The sequence below is a fragment of the Eupeodes corollae genome, chromosome 1 (assembly GCF_945859685.1).
Source record: "Eupeodes corollae chromosome 1, idEupCoro1.1, whole genome shotgun sequence".
Classification (NCBI taxonomy): Eukaryota; Metazoa; Arthropoda; class Insecta; order Diptera; family Syrphidae; genus Eupeodes; species Eupeodes corollae.
In genome coordinates, this window is record NC_079147.1 from 167309458 (window position 1) to 167323109 (window position 13652).

The following is a 13652-nucleotide window of genomic DNA, read 5'->3' on the forward strand; positions in this document are numbered from 1 at the left end:
AAGTGAGTTAACGGGAAACTAATAAAGTAAGCTTAGCATTCATTTAAAAACACTTCACTATCTCTAAGATCAGGTAAATTCCCAACCATATGGAAGAAGGCATTTACTAAACTAGTTTATAAAAAGGGTAATGAGTCTGAGTAATTACAGACCTATCTTTAAACTGTCCCGTATTCCCACCATTTGTTTAAATCTTAGCTGCAAGAATATCATATGCAATCAACAAAATGGTTTTATGCAAAAACATCTACTTGCACTTTTGCATAATTGCTCAAATACCCTAGAACGCTGTCAAGAACGTGACTGTATTTACACTGATTATTCTAAAGCTTTTGACCAACTTTCTCATGAAATCATTATATTTAATCTTTTAATAATTTGTCGGGGTTTCCTCCTCAGTTTATCACATTATCTTCAAAATAGGTCTTATCAAGTTAAATTCAAAAGTTTTTTTCTGAGCCTTTCATTTCCAAATCAGGAGTTCCTTAGGGTAGTCATTTAGGATATCTACTACAATGACTACTTAGGACTACTTAGCAATAATCTACCTCTTTGTATACGACATAGTAACATTTTAATCCATGATATGAAAAAATTGAAAAGCATAAAATGTACAAAGGATCTATTACAACTCCAAGAGGATATACAAAATTTCGTTATTTGGTGCAAAAAGAATGGGCTAATCCTTAACCCATTTAAATGCCAGTCAATGACTGTTTTTAAGGAACATACTTTTACTTTGATCTTTAAATCGCGTTCATTGTTTTAAAGATTTCGGAGCACTTTTTAATTCTAAACTCTACTTTACGAAGCATATTAATTTGATCTTTACTAAATCCAAATCTATGTTAGGATTTGTTAAACGTTTGTCTAAAGAATTTCAGGATGCCTCTCTCTATATAATACTTTGGTCCCCTCCATCTTGAGTACTCATCTCAGGCATAACCTCCTCCTAATGAATATAGAATATAGTTTCTTCGAATGAAGCCTTTATCAAATTAGTGTTAATATTGATATTGTATTTATTCATCAACTTTTAACTGTTATAATTATGCACTTGATTTATTAAATTGTATAAGTTTAAACTACAATGGAGACAACCACAATACCTGAAGTTTCCAATTAATGCATGTTTTTCAACAAAGCAGTCATCTTGGCATGCATGAGCCATTTACTCGAATGTCTAAGAAGTATTTGATAGTTAAAATTCAAACTATTTTGTTCGTGAAGTGAAACTGATATTTTTGCAGAAATATTTGTTTAACTTAAGTTTGAAGTGAGTTGTATTCTTTATTTAAAAAAAAGGTGAAGAATAAAACAAGTGCCTACACATTGTATAAGTGAGATACCTTGTTTCTTTCTCTTCCTTACATCTCGCTTAATACTTAATTAAATTGCTCATAAGAAAATTTACAATTAATTAGAAAGAAATTCATCTCCACACTCCACCCAAATCATGTACATCTTTATCTTATGCTTAATTATGCCTTTGCAAGTACGCCCGCCAACGAAGTCAATTGACGAATTCCTTAAGGTTGTAACTCGTCGAGTTTTGTTGTCGTTGTAGGACACGGCGACACTTTACGACACTGCGCTGCGACACGCACTGTTTTCGCTGGCCAAGAGAATTTTCATTATTATATCTTCGAAAGTCGATGACAATAATAGCTGAATCTTTGCAGAAACAAAACAATGACTAAAAATATCATCTCTCTCTCGCTTATCCTCTTGGCTGCGATTTGACTCTGACAGATTCGCCACCTCTTCGGAACTTTCACTGAAGATGTGCCTTGCCTGACTATCCGCCATACTCTTAGTTTAATGGCAGATGACTATAAATGCATCTCGACATTCCTATACCTATAGGGACTGTGGCAAATTTATTTATTGACGCTATAAGGCCAATCTCTGTTTATTGTTATTCAAGCGAGGATGATGATGAATCCTCTTCCGCCTTTGACATTTGGACTTTGTTTCGTTTATAGAGCAACCAAGCAACTAACCAACCAACCCACCACCTTGAGATCTTCAATGCATCAGTCAGTCTGTCTCTACGTTTTACAGAATTTCTGACTAAAGCATAAAAACAGACCAAAAAGTCGAAAACCACAAAACAAGAATAAGATAAGTGCATATACATACGCATTGCGATTAAATTTGTAGATTAACTAGAAAAAGAAAGATTCGTTTCAAAAAAATTTCGACAGAGACGACAACGACGACCGACGACGTCTGTTGACGTTATCAAAGGATGTCAATTTGCCTAGGTTGTTAGACACAATTTAATTGACATTTTTTTGTTGTTGGTTTGCATTATTGTTGTTTTTGTTTTCATTGCAATTCACATTGAAAGAAGGAATTAGGCTGAAATTGACATGAAACGCTAAGACATAAACAAAACAATCAGAAATTATATTTTTAGAAACTCAATCGGAATATAGTGTTTCTTTCAGAAATGTAATTGCAATCCAAAATGTGTGCATTTATTACTTTTGTTATTGAGTACTTGCATATTTATTCATTAGCTTTTAATATTTCGTCTTATAACGATCTTTAACTTGAATGGTATGAGTTGGGTGATGGTACAAAATGTAGGAAAAATGATACATGCAACCGGAATCGTATTTTGCAGCCTCATCCGTTTAACTCCTTCTGTAAATTAAATAAGAACCGCGGTCTTCTGGGATTTTATATATAGTACAATGAGAAAGTGCACACACAAATTTGGAGTCCTCCGGTTCTTATATTTAAAAGCTGATACAATTGAAAATTAATCCAAATAACTTAAAATAAAATTGAAAAACAAATTTTTGCAATTCAGACCAAAAATAATTTCAGCTTAATAAAATGGACAAGAGAATGGATACAAATTTTAAACGATTTAGTAAAATTTTAAAGCCATTTTAAGTAATTTACTAAACGCTTAAAAGATAAGAATAAAAGGCAATTAGCAATTTACTAGAAAGCAAAACCAAAAGAAAGGTTTAAAGTTTTGAACTCTTTTAGTATGATGCTAAATATTTATCAAGTTGCTAACTTGTAAATTGTTATACCCCTAACAATAGGTTGTTTAAATATGTTAAGAAAATATAAGGAATCATTTGTATTTAATTTGGTTTCAAGTTTTCCATTTTATGATTTGAAGCTGATTGAAATTAAAATTAGGGAAAGGGGCTTGTAGATTGTGGTTAAATTTATTTATGTGATCTTCGCATGCAACAGATGGCGTTACATTTGTTGACACCAACGTTTTGTGAAATAATAAACAAATATAAGAGCTATAGAACTATATGTTTATTTTGTTTTACATTATTTTATAAAAAAGATTATACCGCGATGCGCAGAGAACTTAGAGAACGGTTGCCTGCTTTGTAACGTTGAAAACCAGAAGATTTTAATTTTCTTCTTTCTATCTTTTTTTGAAGACTTATCAAAATACTTGTTATTCTGAAAGATAGACAGATTAGAAAAGGTTTCATCACAAAATTTTTAAGTATTATACAAAAGTTAAAAAACTTGCATTTACAAAAAAAATTTAAAAAATATCAGTTGAGTCATCAGTGCATTGGAAAAATCTACAAGTAACTATATTAGCAAGCATTAGTTAAAATAAATAAGCAATACATTTTATAATCCCGTCATAGTATGCTGGACACTACTTTACAAATAAGAAGAAGATTCAAATATTTTATTTATAACAAATTAGTTCTTACAATATAAGTTTCAACGACATTAATAAAATAAAATAATAATAAGACAATGGTGTTGCCGTCTGTCTGGTAAGTTGATTGAAATGCAAAACATGTTTTTCGAATATAAAAATAAAATAAAATAATAAGAAGCCTATTTTCATAAAAACTTTTTTTTTTAAATAAAAGTGTAAGCTGTTTTGTTTCTTATCTAAATTCTGTTGTTATATTGTTTCGGTATATAAATGTAAACATTAAATTTATAAAGAGCTTGCCAATTGCAACCATCTTTGTATGTTCCATACTTCGTTCCCCGAAGTAAATAAGATCTTTATAAATAGGACATATAGCTAAAAAATGGAAAGTATCTTCTTTCGCTTTCATATTACAAATTGTGCACCGATTGATTATAACGTTTCTATATGGAGATCCATTCAAATTCAGTATTTCACATCTTGGTCTACATATTAGTGATATTTCTTTTACACTGCAACGGTCATTAAAGTAATTCTTTTCGTTCAGATCATAGTTAAGCCCTGAATAAATAATTCTATTAATTGATGATTTAGACTTAGCCAGAAGAGTAAAAGTCCAACGACTAAGATGGCTGGGTCACGTAGAGCGCATGGAAACCAATGCTCCGGCCTGGAAAGTCTTCGAATCTGCACCCACAGGACAGCGCAGTAGAGGAAGACCGCGGATCAGGTGGCACGGACAAGTGGAAGGTGACCTCACCCAACTTGGAGCGCGAAACTGGAGACATCTAGCTAGGGACCGAGCTAGATGGAGAAGGGTGAGGCCCTAGTTCACACAGGGCTGTAGCGCCACCTTAAGTAAGTAAGAATTGATGATTTAGCTTTTTCAATGTTTTGGGTACTATCTTGTGAGTCGGATATTTCCAGAAAAAATATATACTTTATACTTTACGAATATATCGATTAAGGATAAACGAAACTTATGTTAAATGTTAAATCGTTAACAGCTAACAACAATCAACAGAGTAGTGGGGGGGATTGTTGTCGCATATAGCAGACAAAATCTGTCAGCAGTGGAACAGGTACAGCAATTTTGGAACATACCTGCCGAACACAATGTGTAAAGCCTGAAGCTTAAAAAAATGATTGTTTAAAGAAATGTCAATATTTTGCCCATCATCATTTCAAAAGTAAGAGTTTTATCAACTTGCGCTTCAGCTACCGCTACTGCTTCAGCTTCATCTTCAACTTCTCATTTTAGCGCTGTGTGTTGTTTTCGTACTTTTCAACTTTGACAGTACCACAAGCTTCAGCTTCACCATTGTGTTAAGCCAGTTAGGTCTAACGGCACGTTTCTGTTGTTCTTCTTATTTATGCTCAATGATTAAAAAACACTGGTTCTAAAACAATGACCGCTGCTGTTGCTGTTACAGTCTTTTGCTTACTGTTTCTGTTCTGTTTGACAGTACAGAGTCTGCTAACAAAGAAAAACGCATATGCACTGAATGGGCTACAGCGCCAGACAAAAATCATTTCCAAGACATCAAAAGAGGAGAATTCATGAACTTTCTTCATTTCAAAGAGCATTGTCCTCCACTAAGCATAGTTTTTTCCATTATTCAAGATTTAAAAAATACACACGTTTCTTCGATCGCAAAGGCACACGTTTATAAAAACACCCTTTTTTTATTCGTCATAACTCAATTTATGTATCCTTTTCTAGATTTTCCAAAACTAAAATAAAATGTTTAAGTAAATGAAGCTCATGTTTTGGAAATGCTATTTACATATGTTTTGTAAGTTTGGTAAATAAGATTAACAAACACAAAACATGTAGCAAAATCAACAGCATATGGAGAATTCTTGAATCTAAAATCTTCGTATTTTTGCTGCAAATGTTTTGAATTACACCGTATTCAGGTTATTTAATTTTATGTAAAAGTAATTAAAACACCATTTAATATTATTTTTAAACAATTTCATTTTGAAAAAGAAAAAAATAAATACATGTATACTTAAGTTTTCTTCTATTTTATGTTGCCAAATTATTTGCCCTCAATAACCATGCATTAAATGCGTCGGAAGTCAAGAGGGCTAAGTTTCATTTTTTCTGTATTTACTTTTTTTTGTGTTCCTATTTTTGAAAATACAAAAATAGCAAATGATAAAATGTATGTAACAATTGCGAAGGAGGGTATGAGGCATGCTAAAATACTCATTAGACCAAATTGATGTACATGAATGACATGGACTCAATTGTACACATCGAAAATAAATTTAGTTGCAAAATAAAAAAGTTTAAAATTATTTTAGATTTCTCAAAACAAAAAAAATGAGGTCAAGGTCGATTCAAATCCACACGAAAATGTCATATTATTTCACAAATTTCGAAGAGCTAGAAAGATTAAAATCCATAGACTCAAAAAAAACTTCTGTTAAATTCACAAAACTTTCTTGATGTGAAAAAGTGTTAAGAATGTGTGAACAGTAAATAAAAGACATTTTTCCGTGTAATTACGGAACAGTTTTGCCCTTTTTTGGAGTGTTCTTACAATCTGTTTAGCTTATTAACTGGTTTAACTTGGTCACCATTTTTTGGAAACACCCTATTTATCTAGAAATCCGATGTATCTAGAAATTCCACAAAACCTGCAGAAGCCGATTGATTTTTATTATGACAGCTCCAGGCCATTGTAAACTACTTTGACACATAGAATGGTCAAAACAAATATAAGATGCGTCTACTTTAACAAAGGATGCATGCACATTACATTTTTTAGAATCATAACTTAACCAAAGCAAATTGTTTTAACCGCAAAGCATTACCCTATTTTGTTGGATAAGTCATTTGCAAAACAGAAAACAAAAAAACGAGCAAAAAAGAATACAATTTTAATTTGTTGCACAGTTGAAAACAATCTGCAAAACGTCTACAAAAACCACAAACATTTCTCGTTGCATTTCAACAATGTCTTTGATACCTTGTGTTGCTGACTATAAAGAATATTGTCAGAGTGAACTGATCTACACAGGGTCGGGCTATTCAACCTAAGCGCCAATGTATATAATATCGGTCCTTAAAAAACTGTCAAACGCAATATTTTTCTAAAACAAGTTACGAGAAAAGGCACAATTGACGAGCAAAAACGATTATTGGTATATAATGATACTAAAAGCGCACTCAAGGTGTAATGAATACCATTATAAAGATTAAACACAGTGCGAGTAATTAAAAAAGGGAGATATGATTAGAAAGGTGATTCCGATGCAGATTGGTCTGCACATTGTAATGAGTGGGAAATATTAAGCCTGGTAAAGTGCAGCTAAAGAAAGAATCCCTGTAAACAGATGAGCATTCCTAAAAGTACTTATAATACTGTTTAATTGTTTGTTTTAGTAGAACGATTGCATACCATTTTCAAAGCTCTTTTTTCAATTCTATCCAAAAGACTAGAGTACGTTAGTTCAAATATGAGAATTGTACGAGCCAGATCAGAAAGCTAAGCAAAATTTTTGAACCTTTGGAGAAAACCTAAGCACTAACAAGTGGTTTGTGATGCGCACACCTAGAACTGAAAGTGTTTAGTCTCCTGGATGCAAGTACCACCCATGGACAATGGCATTGGGGGAGGAGTACGACGCTTTTGTGACAGTAGACTGTATAGAGTTTTCGAAACATTCAATTCTATACTATTTTCGATTCCCCATTGGACAATGCTCTCAAGATCAGAATTGAATGAGCTTATCATACGCTGCCGTTGGTGGTCCACATCTGAAGTACAAGGATGAGAATCTAAAAACGAATATGAAAATCTGAGGGTCATCGCTGTCATTAGCGAAACAATTTAGTGGGTTAGAAGTTTCAGACAAGAGATCATTTATAAAAATAAGGAAGAGTGTCGGAGACGAAACGGAGCCCTGAGGCACACCATTGTTTATTTTGTGGATATCAGATTTGAACCAGCCCAATATTTCTTGAATTGAACGGTCTGAAAGGAAATTTAAAACCCAACAAAGAAGAGATTCATCAATATCAAAAGCACGCATTTTTGATAAGAGAGCTTGATACCAAACTCTATCAAATGCCTTTGCAATATCAAGTTCAATAATCTTTCTTTCAAAAAATTGCAAAACAATGTAAAGATTTATTCCACTGTTCGGTGAGCTTAGCCATGAGATCACAAGCCATACTGCCGGTCATTAAGAAGTTTTCGATATCCGAGATATCTCCTGAGCTGATAATTTATCAGCGTTTCCATGACCTTGCAAAGAAGGGTGATAGCTAGAGGAGGACAATGATTCGACTTTTTTAGGGACAGGCTGGACAGGTGCTGTTTTCGATTCACTCGGAAACAGAACTGTCACAAATTATATATAAGGTCTCATAGGTGCATTGTTGCTGAAATCAAATAACAACTTCTAATGATTATAGCGCGTCACCTAGTGTCGCCTATTAAGTTTATATCTTAAGATGCAGCCCTGAATTTACACCATATGTATCTGATGCGTGGATCTTAAATTATTCTTCTCTATCTTCTAACCCATTTAATGATGACGATTGCAACAAGTATGTTTTCCCTACGACAAGTTATATTTTTAGTTCAAAGTCTTAGTTTTAGTTAGATGAAGACGAAGATGAAGATGAATCCGTGCCGAACGCAGTGCAAGCTTGTCCATTATAAACGCAATGACAACGACGACTCCTTTCAAATTTAATTAACAACTATGAACTAATTTCGCCTGTCACACACGCAAATAAAATAAAATAAAAGGGATCCCGCTGCGGTTGTGTCGCTGTAAACGGGCAAAGGAAGCGACGAACGACGACGACGAAAAGGCGACGCGAAGTGCGGGCAACCCATTCAATGGAACGACATTTTTTTTTCACCGCGCCCTGCTCTTTCCAGTCAACACAAATTGGAATGTAGAAACTAGTCCGTGTGCCCAACACTTGTCTTTGAGTAGATTAATTAGCCAGCAAAAGATGCTATATGCACCAACGAAAGGACCATCAAGCCCGTCATCGTCGCGTCCCGGCCGGCCGGTCGTCAGCAGCAAAGAGGTGGAGAATTTATTTGCAGGCAAAGTCATTGCCGCTTCTAATGTCATTTTATCATTTTGATTGGAATACAATTGGGTAATTAACATTGCACTGTTGATAGTCAATGTTTGGTATTTTATTTATGGGCCAATGGCATTGGGTCTCTCCACTATTGCTGATGTTTCTAAGTATAGTTATGTAGATAGATGAGCATAAAAATTGTTTTTGAAGTAATGTTGAGTTCACGTGATTTTTCGTTTGCGTTTTTTCATGTTGGTCGGGTGAAAATTTCTTGGATTCGGTTGAGTTGTCTTGTAATTGTGGCGTCAAATGACACTGGTATGACATTTAGCAGTCAGAGAGATGTGTCTAGACTCTAGACTTACAATTTGCATAGGGTGAGTAATGAATTTATGATGTTTAAACGTTTTCAATTTCAATAAAATTATGCCTTTTGATCTTAAAGAGAGGTATTTTTAGAAATTAATTCAAAAAATTCCCAATACCAATATAATTTTAGAATTAGCAAATATCTTCGTGTCTGTAATAATTTCATTGAAAATATCTTCTATCTATCGCATATTTATTTAAAACTCAAGTTGACCTTATCAACGATTCCGAATCCTTCAGATTGTTATCCATCCTCCTTGTCCTTAAATAATGAAACTTCTTATGATAATATTGCAGTAGCTAATAACTTTGCATTATATTTTAAAACTCATTCCCACGAGATTCTTTTACACCAGATCGGAACTATTTAGTGTATTTACCGAATTTTTCGTTGTGTCTTTTCTTGCTCGATTGCATTTCTCCATCTGCCATTGAAAACTAATTTTCTCAACTTAATGATGAGTTCTCTCACGGCCCTGATGGTCTTCCTGTCATTTTACTTTAAAACTGTTGCTCTTCTCTTTCAACTTGTCCATCTTAAATTTTGCATTTATCCTTCATTTATCTCAAGGTACATTTTCTAAAATATGGAAAACATCTTTTATAGCTCTAGTTTACAGGAAGGGACAGTTCGAGGAGGTGATACATTATAGGCTAATTGGTAAAATTTTTCATATTGTACAAATTATTGAAATCATTCTATGTGAACTCTTTAGCTTCCGTTGCAGATCTCTAACTACTCGAGCACAGCACGGCTTCTTAGAAAATAGATCTACTACCACAAAACTTGTAGAGTTCGTTTCATTCACTCTAAGAGGCTTAGAAAACGGGAATGAAGTTGGTATGGTCTCCCCTGACTTCAGCAAAGCTTTTGGTAAAATTTCTCATAATCTTATAGTCTTCAAACTATCTTGAACCTTTTTCCTGAAATAATTCTTTCATGAAATAGAATACTTCTTTCTCGACAATTTCTCAACCTTGTTTACCAAAAAATTGCTAAGATTTCAACTTTAGCAAATGCCAGGCATTGACTTTTTCGCGTATGCGCATTAAGACAATCCTCTTCAGCTGAGTCCTTGGAAGTACTAATTGCGAAATATTTTCCGGGCTGCAAGAATTGGAACCCCGAACAAATAAGAACTATAAATTAATTCTGTTATAAAAGAAAATGCATTTCCTGGGCTATCACTACTTTCTTTCCCAATGAGTTTTCCCTTCAAATCTCCAGGTGAGGTAATGCTTCAAAAACTGCAAGACATAAGAGCTACGTAGTGGATAGGCGTGGTGATAAGCGAAATCACGGAGATAGCTCTGAAGAAAGTTAGAGCAAAACTGAACTTGTGCTCTATACGACCAAACCTAAAATAACTGCCTTCACCTTACTCAACTGAACGGTCAAATTCTGTCTTTATCCTCCAGCACGAAATATCTATTACTTATTTCAGATCCCAAAATTAAACTGGAAAGTAAACATTGAAGAACGTACATAGTAGTTGTACGTCCTATTTTGTCATATAGATCGATTGTGTGGTTGCCTGTGCTTAACAAGAAATACAATATTGCGAAACTCAGGAAGGTTCAAGGAATAGCTAGTGTCAATAGAACTGCATATTTAAAATTAAGTATAGTGCAGCGCGCTAGGTCTTAAAGAATCAAAGTTTTGATTTTCCAAACCCTATGGGAATGGCAACACTAACAAACTAATTCCAGTGGATATCTTTACGACGGAAAATCAATTACTGCTTGAACCTCAGTAAAGATTTTGAAGTCATTCTTCTGCCAGAAAAGATTGAGAGAATGGCATGGTTACGAAAGACTTTGATACCACTATCTTTACTGCCGGGTCGAAGATTGAGTGTGCAATCGTGTTGGGAATCTTCTCTGCGAATCTTTAAATGTCTCTTAGTCTTTTCGGCTGCTTGCTTGGGCCAGTATATTCCAAGCGGAATACCTAGCAATCAGAGAAGCATGCAAAATACTCAAATCAAACTTAAGCCGAAATAGAAACACGGCTATCTACACAGAAATTACTGGATGAACTATTCAGCGTGAACATCAACCTCCGTGTCACTCTAAGTTGAGTTTCAGATCATAGTGGCATTGATGGAAATGAACTGACTGATCAGTTGGCCCTGCAAGGATCGTTCTTCGTAGCCCACTTGCGGAAAAAGTAAATATTTCTCTTGGAGCTTTAAAGGCATATAGCCTACCTATAACAAAAACCGTTCTTCGGAACTTTTATGCACAGCCATGATATAGAATGGGTCACTGCGAAATGTTCCGGACGTTGGCCGACAGGATAGCCAGCAGCAAAGCTTGGCATCTGTCACTGTAGTAGCTGCGAACACCAACATGAAAAAGTGATTCATTTTTTCTGTAAATGTCCTGCTCTATCCGGTTCTAGAACGTTAAGCTTCGGAAGGGCATTCCTTCAAGATCTTGATGAAATTTCCGAGATGACAATCAAGGACTTGATTTCCATTCTCATGCAAAATATGTGGAAATGAAATTACACATTTTTAGATTTTAACGGCGCATATTGTAAAGGGTGTTTTCTTAGACGTTTGGTTACTTTTTCGAAGTTGGCCAAAACTAAAAACTTTCTGGAAAACTTCTCTTAATATCTGCAAACGTACCCAACTGTTTTGTTCTTTCCCTCTGTTTCATCCTTATTTTAAAATACATGTTTTTAATCTGAAAAAGAAAAAAACAATCCAAAGACAAATTGTCATCAATGTCAAAATGTCACACAAAGGTATAATTTTGGAAGAAGTGTCAAAATGTTTTTCTGTCTTCAGCAATAACTGCATGTGTCAACCCTCTCCCATTCATTGATCTTGTGTGTGGAAATCAACAACGTCAACAAAATGAAAACTAAAAATAAAAATAAGAAAATTCCATTAAATCTATAAATTCATGTTACTAATTCTATTTTAGTTTCACAATCGATTGCGAGAAGATAAAAATACATATCCAATCCACAATACACCAAACAACAGAAACGTGAACGCGTGTCTATCTGTTTGTCTGTCTGTCTGTCTGTCATCGAATCCAGAAATTATTTATCTTAAATTTTGATCAGCCAGCAATCTTGTTGGAGGTGGGCATAGAAGACTCAGGTGAGGTACAAGACGCTAGGATATGGTACGTATCTTATAGATACTTCCAAGCGACCAAGCTGTTTGGCTTGCGAGAGTTTAACGGTGTGTAGAGGGGGCGTATATTAATGATTATCTTCCGTAAGATTGGAATGAATAGTATCCGCACCAGAGTATAGAAGATAAAGCTCTAGACTCGATATTGGTGCGTCCAACAAAAAGCAACACCACCACATCACAGCAGCAGAGCCCGAACGAAAGCAGACAGAAGCATAAGCAGAAGCAGAAGCAAGTCTACGTTTCGTTATAAAGATGCTGACGATTGAATTATGGTGGCTCTATTGTAAATATACACAATTTCGACGTTCAACGTTGTAATTAGTTAGGTTTTAATTGAGATGCGTGTGTGCGCACTCGATCAGTTCCTCACTCGCTGGTGACTATGATGGTGCAAAGCTTGCTCTTGCTTTGAAGTGTTGAATGGAAAGGCCAGATAGATTCTTTTGCAGGATGTTGTATTTTTATTTTGAACTCTTTGAGAAGATGAAAATGTTTTCGTTATCTGATGGCAGGTGATAATTACACAGGTGGAGTTGAAATTGATCAGTACCTTGGTAAGAAACTAAGTGTTTATATATGCATCGAGATATGTTCATATATGTATAAGAATTGCAAACCCTTTAAGATCATGTAATTTGGATATGCATAATAGACCTACGATGTGTCAGATTGTATAAGAAGGATGTTAGAATATTTGTGAAGTTCTCACCTGAATTTAAAAACAAAATTAAATTGTTTATTAAGTTATTGAATTCCACTCAGATTTCCATATTGATCGGAAATCTGAGTGGAATAGATTGCCATAGGCAGCAAATCATGTAAAACGATGTAGAAATTTCCTAGTAATAGCGTCATGGTTCGTTTTGTTCATTTTTTTATAGCCATCCACACAAATTATGTGAGCATCAAACTAGCTATTTAAAATCTTAAACTATACCGGTTACTCAAAACTCACTTGGTCAGGAGCAAAAGTTGTTAAGAAATCAGCTGGAAGGTTCTCTGGACCTAACAATATTCTTTTGATTTTCATGGCTTTTTTCAATAAAATCCTTAATTGTTTTACTAATTTTTAATCCTTTTTCAATACTCAGTTGAAATAATTATTATCAATATAAAAACTTAAAAAGTTCTCATATTTCACCTGTCTAGGGCAAATCTAAAAACTAAACCGCTTTTCAACAGAAAAATTCAAAACGGTTAGAAGGAAAGTATGATCCTTGTAACGAATCTGTTGTCTGTCTAAACAATTCTATTTTATCAAGTTTTCAAAATATATTAAAAAATATAAAAACAAAACGGGTATTTATTTAAAACTGGAACAAATAGATAAAATCTGATTTTGAATTCGAAGTCAGCAGTAAAAATTAGTTCAAAACAAATTTTCTAAAACAATGAAAGT

General features: G+C 34.2%; 1 protein-coding gene across 6 annotated transcripts in view; it reads right to left on the reverse strand.

The window, feature by feature from the left end:
- LOC129953723 (probable serine/threonine-protein kinase DDB_G0282963) overlaps positions 1–13652 on the reverse strand; it is a 181748-nt gene that overhangs the window by 8965 nt on the left and 159131 nt on the right. The window lies entirely within an intron of this gene.